The sequence below is a fragment of the Hyaena hyaena genome, unplaced genomic scaffold (genome assembly GCF_003009895.1).
Source record: "Hyaena hyaena isolate Hyena2069 unplaced genomic scaffold, ASM300989v1 scaffold_1198, whole genome shotgun sequence".
NCBI classification, from domain to species: domain Eukaryota; kingdom Metazoa; phylum Chordata; class Mammalia; order Carnivora; family Hyaenidae; genus Hyaena; species Hyaena hyaena.
This window is the reverse complement of record NW_024081837.1, coordinates 369,601-375,600: the sequence shown is the minus strand read 5'-3', so window position 1 is coordinate 375,600 and position 6,000 is coordinate 369,601.

Here is a 6,000-nt window from a genome sequence, read left to right as displayed (position 1 = left end):
TGTGTCTACTGAAGGGTCAGTTGTTAGGCCTCATACCAGAGATAGGGCATTAGCTTCCTCATGTGGCCTCTTGTAACAAGAAGATTTGAAAATGAAGAATAGGGCGCCTGGGTGGCTCAGTCGGTTAAGTGTCTGACTTCAGCTCAGGTCATGATCTCATGGTTCGTGAGTTCGAGCCCCGCATTGGACTGTGTGCTGACAGCTCAGAGCCTGGAGCCTGTTTCGGATTCTATGTCTCCCTCTCTCTCTGTCCCTCCCCCACTCATGCTCTGTGTCTTTCTGTCTCTCAAAAATGAATAAACAACAACAAAAAAAGAAAGAAAATGAATAACTCTGGAAGATAACATTTAAAATGAATAAAAGTAGTTCAAAAGTGTGGTATTAGTGCAGTAATAAATCAAACACAGATGAAACAAAATCTTGAGTCCCAAGCCGACATATTAATTAGTTCGTTCATTAATTTATATTCTAACTTAAATGCCACAACCGTGTTCTTGTTCATAGCACATTATTACAAATGGGCCCCAATGGACAGTTTCTTTTTTATTTTTTCCACTTTATCCTTTATTATCACTGGTATTTCCCTACTTTGAATAGGTGTTCAACTCAGAAAATGTTAAATGTCTCTTAACTATATGTCTCTAAGCATATAACTTTAGTTGTGGTTTTTAGCCTGGGTATGTAATGTTTAGCTTACATGAATATTTTGCAATATACATTTTTCACTTCTTCATTTTTCTCACCCATCATGTGTGTTAGGTCAATCTACCTTGCTGAGTAGACACCTAGTTTCTTGTTCATTATATTTCATAGCATTTTTCTAATATTACCCTTACAATAAAAACTTTTCCCCAAATTCTCTTTCATACTCCCAAATACACTAGAATTAACAAACTGTATAGGCCATTTATTTTCTTGATATAGTGTACCTCATTGCTATGCCACCCCTTCCTATTTATTTGAGTTACCATCATTATCATATCTACCTTATGCCACCCCTTCCTATTTATTTGAGTTACCATCATTATCATATCTACCTATGCACATATGTTTCTTAGTTTTCTGGTAGGTTTCATCAATCTTTTATTTTCCTGGTTTTTTGGCAAAGAAATATTTTATAAAAATATATGGTGTTGCAGTATACTTTTATACCTGCTAAGTTAATTTCTACCTTTTTGTTCTTTAATTAGTATGGGTGGTGGGCATTGAGGAGAGCACTTGTTGGGATGAGCATTGAGTGTTGTATGGAAACCAATTTGACAATAAACTATATTTTTAAAAAAACAAAAAAAGAAGAAAAGGACGCTTAAAAAATACAAAAAAAAACCCATGAATTAAATAGTGATTGATGTTTAAACTTCTAAGATTATAAAATTATTTTGCACCCTGGAAGAGAGAAAACTGCTCGATCTCTACTATAATCCCATTGTATTGCTGTAAGCCTTTTGTATCTTTCTAGGGAAATAAAAGCAAAAATAAACTATTGGGCCTAGATCACAATAAAAAGTTTCTGCACAGTGAAGAAAGCGATCAACAAAATTAAAAGATGATCTACTGAATGGGGGAAAGATACTTTCAAATAACATATCTGATAAAGGGTTAGTATCCAAAATAGGTTAAAAAACTGATAGAACTCAACACCGAAATAGTAGTAATAAGTCAATTAAAAAGTGTACAGAACACATGAATGAACATTTTTCCAAAGAAGACATACAAATGGTCAACAAACACATGAAAAGATGCTCAACATCAATCATTATCATGGAAATACAAATCAAAACTACAATGAGATCATCTCACATCTGTCAGAATGGCTAAAATCAGCAACACAAGAAACAACAAATATTGGCGAGGATGTGGAGAGTTGAGCCTCCTGCACTTTTGGTGGGAATGCAAACTGGTGCACCCACTCTGGAAAACACTACAGAGATTCCTCAAAAAGTTAAAGATAGAACTACTCTACAATCCAGCAATTGCACTGCTAAGTATTTACCTAAACAATACAAAAGCATTAATTCAATGGGATTTGTATATCCCAATGTTTATAGCAGCATTATCTATAATAGCCATATTATAGAAACAGCACAATTCAATTGACTAATGAATGGATAAAGAGAAGTGACATATATATATAGATAGATAGATATAGATATAGACATAGATATAGATATAATAGAATATTACTCAGCCATGAAAAAGAAGAAAATCTTGCCATTAGCAATGATGTAGATAGAGCTAGAGAGTATTATGCTAAGCAAAATAAGTCAATTAGAGAAAGTCAAATCCCACATGATTTCACTCATATGTGGACTTTAAGATATGAAACAAATGACCATAGGGAAAACAAAAAGAGAGAGAGGAAAACCAAGAAATAGTCTTAACTATGGAGGACAAACTGATGGTTACCAGAGGTGAGGTATGTGGGGGGATGGGTAAAATAGGTGATAGAGATTAAGGAGTGCACTTATGATGAGCACTGAGCAATGTAAAGAATTATTGAATCACTTAGTTGTATATCTGAAACTAATATAACGCTGTATGTTAAATATAAACTATGGAATTAAAATATTTTTATTTTAAAACATTAAAACTAAATTTTTATTCTAAATATTAATAAAATATTTTTTTAAATTTTACAATAAAATAATTTTTATTTTAAATATGAAAATAAAGAATATATATACCTGCTAAGTTGATTTCTACTTCTTTGCTCTTAAGAAACAATGATCTGGTTTATCTATTTTTTACTCAGATCTTCCTATATTGCTTATTGACATATGTTTTCTTATTTTTTACCGATTGTTTTTACCACTGACACATCATAATCGCATGAAGAACATTAGAGTTCAATGGTGTTATTGTACGTTCTACGGTCTTAGATAAATGTATAAGGACATACACCCATTATTATAATATCATACAGACTGGTTTCACTGCCATGAATGTCCTCTGTGCTCTGCCTAATCATTCCTTCCTGCCTCTAACTCTGGTAACCACCGATTACTTTATTATCTTCAAAGTTTTGCCTTTTCCAGAATGTCATATAGTTGAAAGTATATATATACTTGTTTTAATTTGCATTTATATATATATATATATATATAATGTTTTCAGATTGGCTTCTTTCACTCACTGATATACATAGAGCCTTTCCATGTCTTTCCATGGCTTAATAGCTCATTTCTTTTTTGCACTAAATAATATTCCATTGTCTAGATGTACTACAATTTACTTATCCATTTACCTACTAAAGCATATATTGGTTGCTTCCAAGTTTGGGCAATTATGAATAAAGCTGCTATAAACATCTATGTGCAGATTTTTATATGACATAAATTTTCACTTCTGTTGGCTACATATTGAGAAGCATGAAAGCTCAATTCTATGACAAGCTTGCTTAATTTTGCAAGAAACCACCAATTTTTCAAAGGCGCTACACCATTTTGCATTCCTACTAGCAAAATAAGAGACTTCCTGTTGCTTCACCTTATTGCCAGATTTCGTGTTGTCAGTGTTCTGGATTCTAATAGGTGTGCAGTAGTTTCTCATTTTGTTTTAATTTGCATTTCCCTGATGAGATATAATGTGGAGCATCTTTTCACCTACTTATTTGCCACCTGTATATCTATTTTGATGAGATGACTGTTGAAATCTTTAGCCTATTTTTTAATCATCTTGTTATCATATTGTTGATTTTTAAAAGTTCTTTGTATATTTTGGCTAACATTCCCTTATCAAATGTATCTTTTACAAATAATTTCTCCCAGTCTGTGGCTTGTCTTCTCATCTTGTTGATACTGTTATTTTCACAGAGCAGACATATATAATCTTAATAAAGTCCAACTTATCAATCATTACTTTCATAGATGGTGCCTTTCATACTGTATCTAAAAAGGCATCACATCAAAGTCATCCAGATTGTATCCAATGTTATTACCTCCTAAGGGTTTTATAGTTTGGGTTTTACATTTAGATCTGTGATCCATTCTGAGTTAATTTGTAGAGGATCTAAAGTCTGTCTAGATTCTTTTGTTTTGTTGTTGTTTCCGCATATGGATATCCAATTATTCTAGAACCACTTGTTTAAGAGACTATCTTTGTTCCATTGTATTCCCTTTGCTACAATGTCAAAAATTAGTCTATATTTATAGAGGTCTATTTCTGGGCTCTGTATTCTATTCTACTGATCTATTTGTCTGTTCTTTCACCTCTACAATGGTTCTTGATTACTGTAGCTTTACAGTAAGTTTTGAAGCTAGGTAGCATCTGTCCTACTTTATTCCTTTCTTCAATATTGTACTGGTTTTTCTGGGTCTTTGATTCTCAATATAACCTTTAAAATCGGTTTGGCAATATCCATAAAATAACTTTTGGGAATGATCTAATTTTTAATGTGGTTGACAAAATCTGCAAATATTAAAAAACTTCATCTTTTCTCACCTGAACGGATATTATAGCACTTTCTCACAGCATTATTTCTTGTTTAAAACTATTTATAAAGTTAAAACATTGCTTGAACAGTAGCAGGAATGACAGACATGCTTTTATAAATTCTTTCTCCTATGTTAAAGGAGATGCCTTTTAGTTACTCCACAAATTTTAATGATTACTTTAAGTGCACATATAGACAGCATAAAGTTAGACTGTCCCTTTTTATTCCTTCATATGGAGTATGTTTTTTAAAAAAACACACATATAAAGAGAAATTTATCAAAATATTTTCCTGAATCTATTGATATTATACTGCAGTATTTCATTAACATAGCAAAACACAAAGTAGATTACAAATGAGACCTTGGCAATAAAACAGTCTAAGATTTAAACAAAGCATTGCAGTGCATGGAAGGATCTTCCATTGACTATTACACTTTTCTCATAATACCCCAAAGATACACACTATATCCTGATGACATTTTTTTCTTAAATGTCTTCTATTTCTAAAGGATTTTCACACAGATTTTTTATGACAGTTTTCCAGATTCACATACTTCTCTCTCTCCTCTCACTTCTGAAGAAGCATTCCCATTTTTGGGAGAAAGCCAGCAGCTCATGCTATGTTATCCCTTTTTTTTCCTGTATGGATATTTATTATATTATAAATTTGATATTTCAAATTCTTAGTTAAATATTAGCTATTCAAAAATTGATGGTGTGTAATGACTTCTACATATAAGAAATTCAATTTAGGTTTATATTTTGCATATACAAACATTAATAAAAACTAGAGAACTAATCATAAATAGAAAAATTCAAAAAGCATTGGAAAAATGTGTTGATAATTAAGTAAGAACTTTTATAATCAGCATCCAAAGTTTAAAATATTAATATTGAAAGTAATAGTACTAAAAAAAGTCAGAGTAGTAAGCAGAGGGCTTGCACAATGATTTACAAACACATTTTGAAAGAAACAATTTGTACTGTAATTGACAAAGTATTAATATCTAGGCCAAAGGAAAAAGAAAATATCTCATGAGTGATATATTAGTAAAATAAGTAAGCTCCCAAGAGCTAAAAATTATAGAAATATTTAATAGACTTTTAAATAAAAACACTTAATTGATTTAAATAATGCAATTAGTTTAACCTATAGGAAATTCAAACTTATAAAAATCCAAAGAGACAAGATTATTGTAAAATTATTTAAATGGAATCTCTAAGAGTCTGAGTCATAGAAGCTTATTGAATTTTAACCAGAAGATTGAATTCGGCTGGAAAAGTAGAAGGACCTGAAGTTTTGGTATATATTATAGACAGATACTATGGAAAATATAACAGGGAGTATAATGAGCCAGGAGGCAGTTTACCATGCCTAATAGGGATTATCGTGGAAGGAATGGAGAGAAGGAAAAGGAATAATTTGATGAAAAAAATGACTTCTCAGATTCAAAGGGCAGAAGTTTTAAGTAGGATAAATCTGCATATCAGCATATCTTACTAAAACTGCAGGTAAGGAAATATAATGAGAAGTCTTTAAAGCAATTAGATCCTGACATATCAATA